This window comes from Suricata suricatta, chromosome 2, assembly GCF_006229205.1.
Source record: "Suricata suricatta isolate VVHF042 chromosome 2, meerkat_22Aug2017_6uvM2_HiC, whole genome shotgun sequence".
Taxonomy (NCBI): domain Eukaryota; kingdom Metazoa; phylum Chordata; class Mammalia; order Carnivora; family Herpestidae; genus Suricata; species Suricata suricatta.
Window position 1 is genome coordinate 108,584,679 of NC_043701.1, and position 17,652 is coordinate 108,602,330.

Genomic DNA, 17,652 nt, shown 5'->3' on the forward strand with positions numbered 1-17,652 from the left:
CTGACGCGGGGCTCCAACCCCCGAATCATAAGATCATGACCTGAGCCGAGGTCAAATGCTTAACTGACTTAGCCACCCAGGCACTCCACTAAAAAATTTTAAAAACTGACAGATTAAGTCAACCATAGAAAATTGAACATATAAACCTCGGTAAAGGAAGCTGAAAATAAAGCAGGTCATTTAAAGAAATAATGATAGGTTCTTTGAAACAAAGTAGCAATTCCAAGAGTCAAACCAATAGATTTTCTAATAAGTTTTATGAAAATGCATTTCTGGTTTGATAATAGAATTGACTAGGGGCACCTTTTTTAAAAGTTAAAAAAATAAAATGTGTGATTTTTTTTAAGTTTTTAAAATATATTTAATCATAAGCTTGGTCAGTTGAAGTTTGTAAAGTTCTGGATTGAAGATGAACAAAAATTAAAGGACAGCATTCAATAAGTAACTTAGCATTAAAGATATAAAATATATATAATTAAGACAGTTTTAGAAGGCTTAGGAAAAAAAGGAATGTAATAGTCAGTAGTTCAGAAGAAACCAAGAGGAGATTCAGCACCATAAAGAATGTCACTAGTATTAAGAAATTCTCAATTTAGGGGTTCCTGGGTAGCTCAGTCAGTTAAGCAACCAACTTCAGTTCAGGTCATGATCTCGTGGTACGTGGGTTTGAGACCCATGTTGGGCTCTGTGCTGACAGCTCAGAGCCTAGAACCTGCTTCAGATTCTGTGTCTCCCTCTCTCCCTGCCCCTCCCCTACTTGCACTATGTCTCTCTGTCAGAAATGAATAAAGCACTTAAAAAATTTTAGAAAACAAAATTCTCGATTTATTGAGATCGTAAGTCACATATGCCTGTGAATCTTTAATGAAGTTTTTGAAAGAATTTATTGTCATTTACTATTACATCATGGCTCTGACAGGGGTATCAGTGAGCTAAGTGACTGCTACAACAAATGAAAAATCAAACCAATAATTTTCTCCCAGCTTAGAATATCATCATAGTATATGTGTACAATTCATGTCGCCTAACTTGTGTCCTTGGAATCCCTTCCCTTCTTATAGCCCATGCTGCTCACAACTGCCAAATTAAATCTTACTTCATTTGCTTTCACTTTGTGTCTCTGTTCAAAAATGATATCCTTTTTTTTTTAATTATAGAGAGAGAGTGCACCAGCAGGGGAGGAGGAAGGGCAGAGAGAGGGAGAGAGAGAGAGAGAGAGAGAGAGAGAGAGAGAGAGAGAGAGAGAGAGAATCTTAAGTGGGGTCCACGCTCAGTGTGAAGCCCAAAGCGGGGCTTGATCGCAAAATCCTGGGATCATGACCTGAGCCAAATCCAAGACTTTGGATGCTTAACCAAATGAGCCACGTAGGCACCACCAAAACTCCTATCCATATAGGTCAAACATTTCAGCTTCATGAAGCTTTCTGTAATCAGCCTCTGGACTTACCTCCCACCATACCTTTACTTAACTTAAGCCCACCAATTTCACCCTTCCCCCACCTACAAATATTATATACATTTCCACTTTATAATTTTGTTTAATGTTTATTTTTTTGTTTTTTTTTTTAATTTTTTAATGTTTTATTTATTTTTGAGACAGACAGAGAAGGAGCAGGGAGGGGCAGAGAGAGAGGGAGACACAGAATCGGATGCAGACTCCAGGCTCTGAGCCATCAGCACAGAGCCCGACTCGGGGCTCGAACTCAAGAACGTGAGATCATGATCTGAGCCAAAGTTGGAGGCTTAACTGGCTGAGCCACCCAGGCGCTCCTTAATGTTTATTTTTGAGTGAGAGCGAGCAAGCGGAGGAGGGGCAGAGAGAGAGGGAGACTTAGGATCTGAAGCAGGCTCCACGCTGACAGCAGAGAGATCAATGTGGGGCTAGAACTCAAAAAACCATGAGATCATGACCTGAGCCAAAGTGAAGAGTTAGACCCTTAATGGACTGAGCCACCCAGGCGCTTGCACGTTCTCTCTTTGAAGCCCGTACTCATACACTTGTATCTGAAATGTTCCTCTGCCACCCGCTAAATTTGCTGTGTGTCCAAATTCCAACTTAAAGTTAGATTTCTCTACCACAAACTTTTTGCCCACAAAAGCCATCAAAATGGCTTTCTGATGAATAATAATAGTAATGGTGTGATGTGACAAGAAGAAATAAACTACTCCCTCCACCCAGATGGAAAATGAGTAAGAGAATGGGCTTTAGCTAATTTAGTAGAGATCTTAAAAGCAAAGCTTAAATACGACCTTTAGGTAACTAAGGTAATAAATAGCCATTAAAAGGCAGATGACTAACTCAGTGAAGGATCTTTTTGTTATTCTCAGCCTACCTGTTGCTCTCTGCTAGTAAGGGGCTGACTGTATTGTAAGCCAACTGGAAAACATTTCTTTAGTAGGGATTTATGACAGTGTTTCTCCAACTTGAATAATGTACCATCTCCTTTAAAACAAAAACAAAAAGCAAAACAATGAATAACAAAAACAAATATCCTGAGCCTCTACTGTTGATCTAAGTTACTTTCCTTATACTGTTAGTTACATATGTAAAACAAGGTATAAACTCTAGCTATAGGGGAGGCCTTTATTACTGTTTCTGAAATTCAATCCATTTATTTATTTAGTTTTGAGAGAGAGCAAGCATGCACACTAGCCAGTGGGGAGTGGGCAGAGAGAGGGGGACAGAGGATTCAAAGCAGGCTCTGACAGCAGAGAGCCCAATGCAGGGCTTGAACTCATGAACTTTGAGATCATGACCTGAGCTGAAGTTGGAGGCTTAAGTGACTGAGCCACCCAAGCACTCTTATTTAAGTTCATGTCAGGCACCAGCAGGGAGCCCAACATAGGGCTTGAACTCAATACCCTGAAATCAAGACCTGAGTTTGAGAGCGACTGAGTGGTTCAGTTGGTTGAGCATTTCACTGCCATCAGCACAGATCCTGTACCCCTCTCTCTCTGCTCCTATCCCACTCATGCTCTCTTAAAAATAAATTTAAAAACATTTTTAAAAAAACATGAGCTGAGATCCAAGAGTCAGGAACCCAACCCCCTGAGCCACCTGGGCACACCCCAATCCATACATAACTTCCAAATCCTCGCTTCTGGAACTCTGCCACAGCTTTTCTGGCAAAGTCTCCTCCTTCCCTGATTGTATTTTTTACAAGAAATGTGAAGTCACTCCGGCCTTTGATGGTTATAGCTGACAAACACCTGTTTGTTGCTCTCCCCAAGTGTTGGGCAAAGCCAGCGGAAGTCCTGTCAGAAGCGTCTCTGAGGAGGGACTTGGGCACAGGGATAAAATTGTAGTGGTTGCACATGGCCGCAGCAAGCCTCTCCCACCCCAATTCTTCTACATCACATTTCTGTTTCCTTTTGGCAAATGGCCACTCCACAGTTGTATACAGCCAAACTGTCCTGCCTCCCCATATAGAAGCCAGAGGGTCCCAGGGGGCCATGATGTCCTTCCTCTTACTGCCCTGCTAGATCCAAAGGGTAATGCATGACCTACTCCTGGCCAGTTGGATTCTGTCTCCAGGGAGATTCTCCAGTGGAAAAAACAGTTGGAATCCACTCATCTGGAGCAGACTCTGACCAAATGGCTAAACAGTGCTTATCATTGTAGTTATTTTCGGTTCTTGTTGTATCTTGGTTATTTGTCCTGAACCTAAACCTCAACCTAGTGCTTCCTTCAATAAATTCCCTTTGTTCTTTTTTTTAATTTTTTTTTTTTTTTTTTTTGAGAGAGAGAGAGAGCATGCGAGTATAAGCAGGGTAGGGTCAGAGAGTGAGGGAGACATAGAATCTGAAGCAGGCTCCAGGCTCTGAGCTGTCAGCACAGAGTTTGACGTGGGGCTCAAACCCACAAACTTTGAGATTATGACCTGAGCCCAAACCGGATGTTTAACCGACTGAGCCACCCAGGTGCCCTTCACTGTTTCTAGTATAAAACTATGTGGTGGTCACGGCTGGAGCCTGAGTCCTCCACACAGAGACTCTGGTGTTGGGTCTTTACAAGATGGTCACTGAATTCCTGATGGGGAGACTTGGAGAACACAGTCTCTTTCCAGAGGCCAGTGGTGAGATAGCTGTAGGTCCAGGAAATGGCATCAAAAGAGGCCTTGGCTGCAAAAGGGAAAACAGCAAGGTGGGAGGTGGGGGGTGGATTCATCTGACATGACGCCCCTGATGCAGAGAGAAGCTGCTGGACCCCTGGGAACAGAGGCCACTTGAGGCTGGTCTGAAGTGCATTAGGACGGCCAGCCTCTCTGAAAATACACCAGCCACACACTGAGTATGATTAAGTGAAGCCAAGAGAGGTAAGATTTTATTTTATTTTATTTTATTTTATTTTATTTTATTTATTTTTTAAGATTTTATTTTTAAGTGATCTCTAAACACAACGTGGGCCTTGAACTTCCAACCCTGAGATCAAAAGTTACATGCTCTACAGCCAGGTGCCTCAGGATGTTAGCTTCTAATGTAAGTGCAATTGGGAAGCCAATAGAGGATTTCAAGAAAGGGAGAAAGGAAATTTACATTCATAAAAGACCATTCTGGCATCTGAGTAGAAGATGAATTTATAGAGGGCTACAAGAGGACATGAGGAGACCCCTGCGGACAGTGTTAGAATACTCCATGAGAGGCGATGACCAGCGTGGGAGCAGGGCACACAGTGTGAAGAGGTCAAGTTGGGGCCACTTTTAAGTGGAGTTAATAGGAATTACTGGTGGACAGCATGTAGAGTTTATAAAAAGAGGAATGAAGGATGATCACTGGTTTTTCGAGGAAATTGAGGAGATAGCGCTACCATAACTCGGATTTAGGAAGACAGAGGAGGAACAGCATTTGGGGCCGGGGTGGCAGATTAGAGATGCCTATGGGCTATCCTAGAAGAGATGTCAAGGCATTTGTATGCACAAGGCAAGGTAGAGTTCACAGGAGAGATCAAGCAAGGCAGGGAGTTAGAATTGTGAGTCACTGACATGCCGATGATGTGTAAAGCTGTGGGACTGAGCGAGCTCCCCCAGGGGGAGTGGGCTCTGCACTGATCCCTGGACATTCCAACTTTAGGAATATACATATCTTATTTTTTTTAATGTTTTTTATTTATTTTTGATATAGAAAGAGACAGAGCATGAGAGGAGAAGGGGCAGAGAGAGAAGGAGACACAGAATCAGAAGCAGGCTCCAGGCTCTGAGCTAGCTGTCAGCACAGAGCCTGACGTGGGGCTTGAACCCATGAAAGTGAGATCTGACCTGAGCCGAAGCCGGAGGCCCAACCGACTGAGCCACCCAGGCGCCCCAGAATATACGTATCTTAAATATAAAGCTTCAAAAGCTGCTTTATTGATTTACATACTATACAATTCAGTGAGTTTTATTATATTCACAGAGTTCTGTAACCATCACCACAATCTAATTTTAGAACATTTTTACTTCCCTAAAAGAAACCCCATCCATCTTACCATTCACTCTCCATTCCCAGTCCCCAGCCCTAGCCAGCCACAAATCTGTTTTCTGTCTCTATAGATTCACCTATTCTGGACAGGTCACATAAGTAGGATCATATCATATATAGTTCTTGTGACTGGCTTTTTTCACTTAACATGGTGTTTTCAAGGTTCGTCCATATTATATCAGAATTTCATTTCTTTTTAAGTCTGAATAACAACAGTCCATTGTATGGATATACCACATGTTGATCCATTTGCCATTGCATGGGCCTTTGGGTAGTTCCTACTTTGGGGCTATTATGAATAATGTTGCTGTGAACATTTGCTTATAAGTTTTGTGTGGATATATTTTTTTCATTTCTTTTGGGTAATGATCCCCCCAAACTCATATTTTGAAACCTCAACCTCCAATATTTCTGTATTTGAAGATAGGGCCATTATTGAATTAAGGTTGAATGAGGTCATAAGGGTGGGGATCTGATCCAATAAGATAAGTGTCCTTGTAAGAAGAGACAAAAGAGCTATTTTGGGGTGCTTGGGTGGCTCAGCTGGTGAAGCGTCTGGTTCTGTCATGATCTCACGGTTTGAGGGTTCAAGCCCCGCGTCGGGCTCTGTGCTGACAGCTAGCTCAGAGCCTGAAGCCTGCTTCAGATTCTGTGTGTCTCTCTCTCTTTGACCCTTCCCTGCTTGCGCTGTCTCTCTCTGTCTCTCAAAAATAAATAAAAAAACATTAAAAAAAAAAAAACGATTTGTGTCTTTATGTCATGTGTGGACACAGTGAGGAGACAGCCATCTGCAAGCCAGGGGAGAGGGTCTCACCAGGAATCAAACTGGCTGGACTTGAGCCTTAAGACTGAGAAAATGAACTTCTGTTGTTTAAGCTACTCAGTTTGTGGTATTTTATTATAGGAGCTCAAGCCAACAATGACGGGTAAATCCTAGGAGTGGCATTGCTAAGTCATATGGTGACCTTGTACATTTTGAGGAGGGAATATATACTTAAGATACATTTACTCCCTTAGGTGTACAAAATGTGTGTGTGTGTATGTATATTAATGTTTTTATTTTTGAGAGACAGAGTACAAGCAGGGGAGGGGCAGAGAGAGAAAGGGAGGCACACAATCCGAAGCAGGCTCCACGCTCTGAGCTGTCAGAACAGAGCCCCGACCGGGGCTTGAACTTGTGAACCACAAGGTCATAACCCGAGCGTAAGTCGGACACTTAACCGAGTGAACCACGTAGGCACCCCTATAAAAGTATATTTATTGCAGCACCATTTATAATAGAAAAAAAGTTGGTTAAATCAAGTCTGTGATAGGAGAAAAACTATCTGTCTACTATAAGTACATTTAGACGTAGATATAGATATTTATAGATACAGATAGTAACACAAGACTTTTATGAGATAGTTGTGTTCTTCCACCTCTATTTTTTCCACCCTTACTTCCAGGAAGGCACCCAGGTCATTTTGTGCTTTCTCGCTTCTGGGAAGTATTATGATTCTAAGACTAAAAGAAATTTCTTGCAAGATACTTCCTTTTCTGAATTAATTTTCTGGAAATGTGAGCCTCTGGAGATCAGTCTAGATGTCCTGGAAAAGGGGTACAGAACAAGGGAGACGTGATTTTCAGGGCAAAGAGGAAAGAGAAGAGAGATTCTGAGAAAGGAGCGAAAGCCAGAAGTTCCCATGATGGTGGGTAGCGCTCCTGGAGGCGAGCAAGACTCTTAGAGAGGATGCACTGGACGGTAACAGCCCCCACTCCTTTCCACAGGAATTTTTTGAGGACACAAACATTCAATCCACCGCCCCATGGGAAATGAAAAAAACATATACATGCAAAACCCTGTACACCAATGTTCACAGCAGCATTCCCACAGCAAGGAAAAGGAAAGGTGTCAGACTTTGAACAATAAAGCTGTCAACAGTGTGACGCCTGGAGATGAGGCGCCCTCAGGCACTCCTTAAACCTAAAAGCTGGTAAAGTGGCCCCAAGTCCACCTGAGATTAAGTTTTCTGCTAGTGTTGATTCCTTTTCCCTTGGGGGAGAATACTAAAAGGAAAGTAAAATAAATAAAAAGGCCAAAAATATCAAAATAACATTGAGAATGGAAGGGCTCTGTGAGGTGCCTCAGTGGACTTCCGCTCAGGTCATGATCTCACAGCTTGTGAGTTGGAGCTATTTGTCAGGCTCTATGCTGACAGCTCGGAGCCTGGAGCCTACTTCCAATTCTGTGTCTCCCTGTCTCTCTGCCCCTCCCCTACTTGCACTTTCTCTCTCTCTCTTTCTCAGAATTAAACATTACAAAAAAAATTTTTTTTAAGGACTGGCAAGGGGCGCCTGGTGGCTTAGTCTGTAGAGCGTCCTGCTTTAACTCAGGTCATGATCTCGCCGTTTGTGGGTTCGAGCCCCATGTCAGGCTCTGTGCTGACAGCTAGCTCAGAGCCTGGAGCTTGTCTTTGGATTCTGTGTCTCCCTCTCTCTCTGACCCTCAACTGCTCACGCTGTGTGTGTCTCTCTCTCTCTTAAAAATAAATAAAACATTAAAAAAATTGAAAAAAAAAAGGAAGGGCTCTGTTAGTGGATGAGAGATTCCAGAATACAGAAAGCAAGTTACTGACTGATGAAAGCAGAGCATATAAAGCCATAGCTAAATATATGCAGAGAAGTAGTTGTGGCTGACACAGGACCCAACAGGCTCAGTAAAACCATATGAATAGGTAGATGTCCAGATCCCCACCCCAAAAACTGTAAGTATGGTAGATTATATGGCAAAGGGATGAAGGCCATATATGAAATTAAGTTGCTAATCAGATGACCTTAAAACAGGGAGATTGTCCTGAATCATCCAGTTGGACCAATGTAATACCAAGGATTTTTCCAAGTGGAAGAGGGAGGCAGAAGAGGGGAGTCAGAGAAGATGTGAGGCTAGAAACGAGGTCAGAATGTTGTGATGTGGGATGGACGCCACCCACCATTTCTGAGTGTGTAGATGGAGAAAGGGAACCATGAGCCACGGACTACAGGTGGCCTCTAGAAACCGGAAAAGGCACGGAAACAGATTCTTGCCTGGAGCCTCCAGATAGCAATTCGCCCCGCTGCCGCTGCCGAGTGAGAAGTGTTGGACTGCTACTGACCTGTAAGATAAGAAATCTATGTTATTTTAAGCCACTAAGATTGTGGTAATGTTAGAGCAACAATAGGAAACTAAGTGGAACAGTATTGTACTTGTCAACACGGAGGTTTGAAGGGATAAATGAGGATGAAAACAGAAATTAATTGATGGTCTGTAAATAAAAGGATGACCCCTACACTACCTTTTTCTTGTACCCCAGTGGGGAAACTAAATCATCATTGCCAGGTATGTGGCCTTAAGCAAAAAAGTAAGACACCTTCTCTAGAGAACTAGAAGTCAGTTTCTAGGATAAATTTGGGCAACTAGCAGAGATGCTGGTGTCAAAGAGCTACACTCTTTGTTCCCTTCCCACTCACATGACAGTGAGACTTACCATCAGGAGCCAAGCTCCCACTTGCTCCCATTTAGTGTTTCTACTGCCTCATTCTGTAACATAAACAGACAACCAGAAACTCCCACCTTTGTGGAACACCTGCTGTATCAACAGAGAAAACCGAGGTTAAAAAAGAAGCAACAACAAAACAAGAAAATATAGAAAAATTTAATTTAGAGGAGACAGGAATAATCAAGGGAACATCGAAAACCTTAAGGGGCACCTGGGCGCCTCAGTCGGTTAAGTGTTCGACTTACGCTCAGGTCTGATCTTGTGGTTCTGGAGTTCAAGCCCCGCATCGGGCTATGCGCTGACAGTTCAGAGCTTGGAGCCTGCTTGGGATTCTGTGTCACCCTCTCTCTCTGCCTCAAATATAAATAAAATGTTCTCATTTTCTGTCTCTCTCTCTCTCAAATATAATGTTAAAAAATTTAAAAAAAGAAAAGCTTAAAATAAGACAAACCATAATCTTAAGTAGTATCCTTGGAGTGATTTGAGAAGATAGTGAATTGAATCTATGACAGATGTTGTTTACCTACCCAGAAATCACTTCCTTGTTTTTCTCTCATTGTAAAGAACCTTGATACTTTCTCCCTGTTTCATGGCCATGCGCTTCAGGGGAGGCAGAATTCTCTCTTCCTCTGAGGAGGTCAGACTTTTTTCCCTAAAGGCCTTCAACTGAATGGATGAGGCCCACCCACATTATGGAAGGCAATCTGGTTGCCCAAAGTCTACTGATTCAACTGTTAATCTCATCTAAATCACTCCTTCACAACAATATGTAGACAACTGTTTGACCAAAAATCTGGGTGTTATGGCCTAGCCTAAGCTGACACATAAAATTAATCTTCACAACTAGTATAAGAGGAAAAGTTACCATGTCAGAAGGTGCCAACTTTACAGGATGTAAACACCTGCCACTGTGAAACATCTCCATGGAGGGTTGACTCCCTGGCTGGGAGGAGGACTGACTTTGAAGAAGATTGTATGATATTACAATGAGTGAATTAGCTTTTGACTTTCTTTTCTTTTCATTTCTTTTTTACTATTTTAAGTAATCTCTACATCCCAAATGGAACTCAAACTCACAACCTAGGGATCAAGAGGTGCACACTCCATCAACTGAGCCAGCCAGGTTCTCCAGTTTTGTTTTTTTTTTTATATAAATATTTCTCATAATGTGCTTACATACAGTTATTCATAGACTCAACTTTCATTGTGTCTTAGACACTAATAAAATCAAATAAATCTGAAATTAAGTGGGCGTACCTGACCTTGATCTTCTATCAAGTTACCCCATAACTCCAAATAATTTTTGTACTAAAATAGTTGTCAGGGTGCCAATAACAAACACCAAGAAAGTAGATGTAGACACAGAGAGAGTAAGTAGCACAGGATGAACAAGGCAAAGACAGATAATCATGGAGGGAGCAATCAAAGTAGTAAGGAACTCCAGAAGGAAGAAGAGACTAGCTAATTAAAAAGAATTGGGAGTTCTTGGGATCGCTGGGTGGCTCAGTTGGTTAAGCCTCTGACTTGGGATCAGGTCATGATCTCACGGTCTGGGCTCTCTGCTGACATTGCAGAGCAAAAGTAAACATTGAAAAAAAATAAGTGTCCTCAACCTTCATGAGTGCAAGAAGCTTGTTCAAGATAAACAGTGATAAAGCCCATTCACAAACAAGCCTATAGTCTAACAAAGTTAGGTTTACTAAGCTGCTGAAACGTTTAAGTCCACCCACCAGAAGGATGGGGTGAGTCTAACTTAAAAAAAAAAAAGGAAGAGACTGGGATAGCATAGGATTGGTAAGGTATAGAAGGTGGTATAGGTAAGAATTAAGCAGGCTCTGGTCTAGGCTGTGAAGCAGACTCTAAGGTCTGGAGCCCTTGGCAATGATAAAGTTAAAATAAATATGGAATGTTGTATCTGAAAACTCCTTATTTGAAGCTCTATACCTAGATTGGGAAAGTGTCAAAATGATCCACATGGCTCTGCTCTGGCAGGCAGGAGAGAGATTTTCCATTCTCACTGATAGGATTTCAAACCACAAAGTTTCTGAAAGTTTTGTTTAAGAGAGCAAGGTTTCTCATCGTATGTCCTTTCATTAATCAACAAAAGCAGTTTTTACAAATTCATAATGGATCTCTATGTATTGAAATTCTCAACTTTAACAGTCAGCATGAATGCTACCTCCTTAGCTGTCATTGAGTTTCCCCTTGGGTAGGATAAAGGCTTCTTATTTTCAACCAATGATACCAACGCCCCAGGTATTGTGCGCTTTAATCATTTACCAGATCCCATTCTAAACGTTTATTTCTGTCATCTCATTTGATCCTCATAACAAACCACTGAGGTAGTTACATAGGAGAAACCTAACGCTTAGAAATTAACATGCCTATGGAATTTGCTTTTCCTATTATTGTATTTACCTTCATTCTGCCTGTTTCACCTGGTTGATTATTATTATCATTTCAGTGTTTGAGGCATCAACACTCTTATCTGTGACCACACACTTCCAACCGGGTAGACTCTCAATAAACATGGAATTGAATCACAAGTAAGCTGGAACATGCACGTTCGCTGGGTTGTTCTACCGTCCTGGGTTGGGAGGAGTCTCCGGGGCAGCACAGGAGCGGGGAGTTGCCAGGTGTAAGATGGATGGACCAAACCATCATCTCCAAAGACCCTTGCTTGCTAGTCACACCTAACCTCCAGCGGCCACCGCCCACTCAGCGGAGGCGGAACTTCCTGTCTGCCTAAAGATGCACTTCCGGTCACGGCCGGAAGCTTCGCTGCGGCCTGGCGCGTGCGAGAGTTGGTGCCCGGACCACCCGGGCTACTCGGCGGCAGGTGAGCTTCGGAGGGGCTGAGGGGCTGCGGGAGCCAAGCGTTCGTGGCTGGCCAGTGGCCGATGCGTCTCCCTGCCATGCTTTGGTCTTTTAGTCTTTTCCTAGAGATTTCTTAGGTTGTCCGAGTCGGGCGTTGCCTGCTCTTTGCCGTCTCGACCTGACCCAGATGCGCCTGCTGGAAGGGAGCCCGGGCCAGCGAGCGGGCGGGGGCTCTTGCTCGGGCTGCGGGCGAGGGAGCCAGATCGGCAGCGATGTCCATCCGTTTACCGGGGAGCCTTGTTGGCGGGTCACTTTGGACAAGGTGAAAATAGCTCAGGTTAGAGAAACAACCCTGAGGTTCCGAATCATTTAACATTTGTGACGGTGGAGCAATAACGTGTAGTAGGCGGAGAACTTTTAACATTTTGAAATAGTGCTTGCTACCAACTGCGGACTGTTCCGAGTTGTGGGTGGCTGCACGTGAGGGTGGGACATCCCTGTCCCCAAAGAAACAACAGTCTAGTCGGGAAGCCAGGGTTCACAAATGCCAGACTGTTAAGGTAGAGACAGGGGAAGATAAAGATTAAGGGAGCAGACTTCTTGTTTGACATTGACCTAGCCAAGGCCGCTGTCATTTGATATTTGTCTCAACGTCGTTTTAGTTTTAAGCTTTCTATATGCTTTTATAAACAGCTATCGCTGGGGATTTTTAAAAATCCATCAACAATCCATCAACAGCTTCTGCCTTTTGGCAGGCAGGTTTTTTTACTTACTCATTGTCATTACGGAGATACTCTTTCAGGCCCTAACTTTTGGAGCCGTCCATGACTCATCTCTTTCACACCACACATACAGTCTGTCAGCAGATTTATGGACTTCACCTTCAGAATCTGTCAGACTCCCAACCTCTTTCAACGCTTTCACTTTACAGCCATCTCTTACCCTGATTACTGCCTACCCACCTAATAGTCTGCTTTTTCTTCCTCCAGTCTCTTTTGGTCACAGCACCCAGGGTGATCCTCCTAAAAGAAAAAAAAAAAACCAAATGGCTCAGTCCATTCAGACTCTGACTCTTGATCTCAGCTCAGGTCCTGATTTCAGAGTGGTGGGTTCAGGCTCCCCCTGGGTGTGAGGCCTACTTAAAAAAGAAAAAGAAAGTCCCCCAGGGAATGCCCATTTCATTCAGGAGTAAAAGCCAAAGCCCATAGAGTGGCCCCCAAGGTCCTGTATGATCCCGTCTCTTGCTACTTCTCTTCATTGCTCTACTATAAGCACATACCAGCCTCAGGATATTTGCACTTGGGGTTCTTTTGCCTGGAAGTCCCCCCAAGCCATCTGTCTCTATATGGTTCAGACCCTTAACCTCCCTCCTACGTTTTGGAATAGTACCTCGTCAGTGAGGTATTCTCTGACATCCTTCCCTTGGACCCATTGCCCTCTTTGTCACTGTGCTTCCCATTGTATGACATGCTGTGTGGTTTATTCATTTAGCTGGTTTACTATGTTTCCCACATTAGGATAGAAGCCTCATGAGGGCAGATACTTTTGTTTACTGCTGTAATCCTAGTGCCTAAAACAGTGTCTGGCTTTCAGTAGGCTTCCCATAATATAATTGTTGAATGAATGGATTTGGACTTTTTCTAACATCTTATACTTTGTATGTACTTTCTGGCTTTCCCCACCCCCCTCCTTTCTTGCCTCTTTTGGGATTGAGGTTGGATTTTGTTTTCTCTCTTCATATTTTCTTTTCTACTTCTTTGGAAAATATATTACTCTATATGTACTCTATTTCTGTTCTTATACCAGTTAACTTTTTTTTAAGGAAGTATTTTTATTTTTTATTTATTTTATTTATTATCTTTAACAAAAAATTTTTAAATGTTTTATTTAGTTTTGAGAGAGAGAGAGAGACAGAGAGAGAGAGAGAGAGAGACAGTGTGAGCAGGCTCCAGGCTCTGAGCTGTGAGCATGGGAGGGGCAGAGCAAGGGGGACACACAGATCTGAAGCAGGCTGCAGGCTCTGAGCTGTCAGCACAGAGCCCTCATGGGACTTGAACCCACAAACCGTGAGATCATGATCTGAGCTGAAGTCGGATGCTTAATCTACTGAGCCACCCAGGCGCCCTGGTTAACCTTTTAAATTTAATTTTGAATTTCACTATGAATACTTAATTGAATCTAATTCAATCCTAACTTTTTTAATGTTTATTCATTTTTAAGAGAGAGAGAGAGAGAGCGAGAGAGAGCAGGGGAAGGGCAGAGAGAGGGAGATACAGAATCTGAAGCAGGCTTCAGGCTCTGAGCTGTCGGCACAGAGCCCCACACGGGGCTTCAAGTCACAGACTGTGAGATCGTGACCTGAGCCGTCAGATGCTGAGCCAACTGAGCCACCAGGACATCCCAATCTTAATTGAATCTTGACCCTGCAGAACAATATTGTTTTTACCATTAAGTTACAGATTTACAGTCTTCTTGGATCATCTCAACTCTTTTTTTTGTAAATTTTTTAATGTTTATTTATTTTTGAGAGAGAGAGACAGAGACAGACAGAGACACAGTGTGAGCAGGGGAGGCACAGAATCCGAAGCAGGCTCCAGGCTCTGAGCTGTCAGCACTGAGCCTGATGCAGGGCTTGAACCCACAAACTGCGAGATCATGACCTGAGCTGAAGTCAGACGTTTAACCGACTGAACCACCCAGGTGCCCCGGATCATCTCAATTCTTAATTACTTTTGTAAGATGTGAATGTTCAACAATAAAACTAGAGTTGTTACCATTTTCTGGTGGTTTTAATTTTTTTCTTTTTGATTTATTAAAGTCAGTTTATCATACACCTTAATAGAATGTTTGTTGTATACTTAGCACTTCAAAGTTTATTTTTTAAAGAAGTATATAATACTTTCCCTACCTTACTGTTTTGTTGGGAAATATGCAACAGTGCATTGTCTCTAATGGAGGATCCATTAAAAAATAATATGGTAGACATTATTGAGTGTGAAATGAATATGATGCAGAAAGTAAGTAAGGTCTACCGGAAAGATTTGCCAGTTATTAGGAGTGGCTGGGATGAATTTGTGGAGGAATGGTTTGGGTAGATTTTCTGGTATTTGAAAGTGTGTATAGAAAGGGCACAAAGTTATTAATTTTATTCTTTTATATACTTTTGTCCTTGTGTACGAAAAATTGTGGGTTCAATGTAGATGTAACTCACTGGTGTTTTAGAGAGAACATGCCTATAGTCTCTTAGGAAATGCTTAAAACTTTTTGGAGGATGTACTTAAAATTACATGAGACAGCTCAGTATGTGAAGGCACAGGAACTGTGAGGACGGAGTACAACTTGGAGACAGACTTTGACATTCGGCATAAAAGGACAGCAAGACATGCTGAGTGAAACAATGCAGTTCCAAAAGACAAAGACTGTTTGGTTCCACTTAGATATCTAGAATAGTCAAGTTCATAGAAACAGAAGGTAGGGGCTGGGGAGAGAGGGATATGGGGAGTCCTTCGGTGGGTGTAGGGTTTCAGTTTTGCTAGATAGAAAAGTTTTGGTGTTGGTTGCACAACAGTGTTAATCTGTTTAATGCCACTGAACCGTATACTTTAAAACAGCTCAGGTCATGATCTTACGAGTTCCAGCCCCTTGGGCTCTGTGTTGACTGCGCGGAGCCTGCTTGGGATTCTCTCTCTCTGCTCCTCCCCTGCTGGCTCACTCTCCAAATAAACTTAAAATACAGTGGTTAAGATGATAAATTTTATGTGTATTCTACCACAACCGAAACAACTTTTTTAAAAAGGTCAGCAGATCTTGTGCTCCCTACCCCACCTTCACCCCCATCCCCACCCCTCCCTGACACTGATGCTGGCACCACTGAGCAGCCATTTCCGGTGGGGTTCTGGGGTTCGGGGTCCCCCTCAGCACCACCAGAGGCTGCCAGGTGCAGGCACAGCAAGGGGGACCGCCACCTGGAGGAGGTGAGGAGGCCGGTTGAAGGTGACAGTGATGCGGATACCTAAAAGAAAAATAGTCTCTAACTGGGATGGATATTAAGATCTTGAAAAAGAGGTTGATGATGAAAGTGGAGAATCATAGACGGGGACAGACTAGTGTTCTCAGCTCTGCAGGGGACTCATTCTCACGGCAGCGGCTTGTTGAGGAGAAAGAGTGGGATGGTGGAGCTTTATGTCCAAAACAATCCATTATCCACGGACTGGGAGTCAGTGGTTCGAGCCCCTCAAGAACTGCCTCTCTCACTCCAACTTCATGTTGGCTGAATTGGTCCAGACCACCCTTCTTCTAGAGCTTTCTCGGGTGAAACCAAAGAGAAATGATGAAGACTGTTAACTAACCTAAATTTAAATAAAAACTTAAACAAACAAAAAATGATGAAGACCAAGGGACTGGGGATGCACTTAAAAGGCTTGGGGCCTGGAGGAAAGGGGTCCATCTCTGAGCTGCAGTCTGCTGCTGGCTGCCCCAGGCCCCTGGGCAAGGATAGCCCAAGCCTGGCCCTTCATCCCAAGCCTGAGAACCCCCTCCGCAGTCAGCAGCAGACCACTTGGAGGAAGAATTAGAGCCGCCTCTCCGTTTAGATGTGCCTGCACAAGAGGAGAGAGAACATCTTACCAGACCAGACATCTCAGGGCCGAAAATCTGTGACAGATTGGGGAGGCAGCCCAAGAAGAAAAAGGTCCTGTATAACCATCTGTAATGGAAGAAAAGAACGTGGAGTCTGAGCAACCAAGTACATCAAAAACTTACTGAGGAAGAGCCTCAAGACTGGTTGGACAACACGATTTCCTAACATAAAAAAAAAGGAGAAAGAAAAATGAGAAGTCCATGAAGCAGCTCTGGGGTGCCTTGTCAGTAGGGGCAGGCCCAAGGCCGTCCTTGAGGAACAGCTGGTTTGCAAGCATGCCTCAAGCATGTGTGTGCCATCACGCTTGTCCCAATAAATGCCTACCTCTGTGTCCCACATCATCTGAAGCTATACACTTAAGAGGCTTCTTGCAGTTGTTCTCTGGCTTAGTAATCTAATAAGTTCTTTGAGGGCAGCAGATGTTATGGCTCTTGTTTCCAGTCCCCTTCCTTTCAGTGTTTGCAGCCTAGCAGGTGCTGCTGACAGAAGAGGAGCAAACAAGGCATGTAAGGAACACTGGTCTGTGCAGTGGGGTGTGTGTGTGTGTGTGTGTGCAGATGATTTGTTTAAAATTGTGCTAAATAGGGGCGCCTGGGTGGCTCAGTCGATTGAGTATCCAGCTTCAGCTTGGGTCATGATCTCACAGTTTGTGGGTTCGAGCCCCATGTTGGGCTCTGTGCTGACAGCTAGCTCAGAGCCTGGAGCCTGCTTCAGATTCTGTGCCTCCCTCTCTCTGACATTCCCCTGCTTGCACTGTCTCTGTCTCTCAAAAATAAATAAAAATCACCCAAAAAAATTAAAAAAAAAATAAAAATAAAATTGTGCTGAATAGCAGGGTGCCTGGCTAGCTCCCTTGGTAGAGCAAATGACTCTTGATCTTGGGGTGGTGAGTTCGAGCCCCATGCTGGGGGTAGGGATTATTAAAAAATTGAGCTACATACTTGGAAATTGTTATATTTTGGGTAGTAAGTTAAAAGCAGATGATATTTTTGCCCTTAAATGTTTCAAGGATTCTCAAGTACTATATCTAGTCTCTCAACTTGAACCCCTAGTCAATGAAACCCTCTTACATTTCCCTACCTAGAAAATTTGTGTTCTTGGGACACTTGGGTGGCTCACTTGGTTAAGCGTCCAACTTCAGTTCGGGTCATGATCTCGTAGTTTGTGAATTCGAGACCCGCATCAGGCTCTGTGCTGGCAGCTCAAAGCCTAGAACCTGCTTCA

The 17,652-nt window shown here is 43.3% G+C and overlaps 1 protein-coding gene, 1 non-coding gene and 1 pseudogene across 6 annotated transcripts in view; 2 read left to right on the forward strand and 1 right to left on the reverse strand.

Moving 5' to 3' along the window:
- The window catches only part of TBCE (tubulin folding cofactor E), a 114,370-nt gene that overhangs the window by 8,452 nt on the left and 88,266 nt on the right, over nucleotides 1-17,652 (forward strand). For 3 of the 5 annotated variants that reach the window (XR_003905448.1, XM_029931534.1, XM_029931552.1), the window contains exon 1: nucleotides 11,747-11,811. The exons of 1 other annotated variant lie outside the window; for it this stretch is intronic. The gene's annotated coding sequence lies outside the window, so the exon portion shown is untranslated. Of the gene's footprint in view, nucleotides 1-11,746; nucleotides 11,812-17,652 lie in introns of those variants that run through there. One more of the 5 variants, XM_029931538.1, reaches the window with a different exon arrangement.
- Nucleotides 4,197-4,317, reverse strand: LOC115286175. The gene has a single exon (XR_003905919.1). It is a non-coding gene; the product is annotated as a small nucleolar RNA SNORA64/SNORA10 family (small nucleolar RNA).
- On the forward strand, nucleotides 15,792-16,593 carry LOC115275692 (annotated as a pseudogene).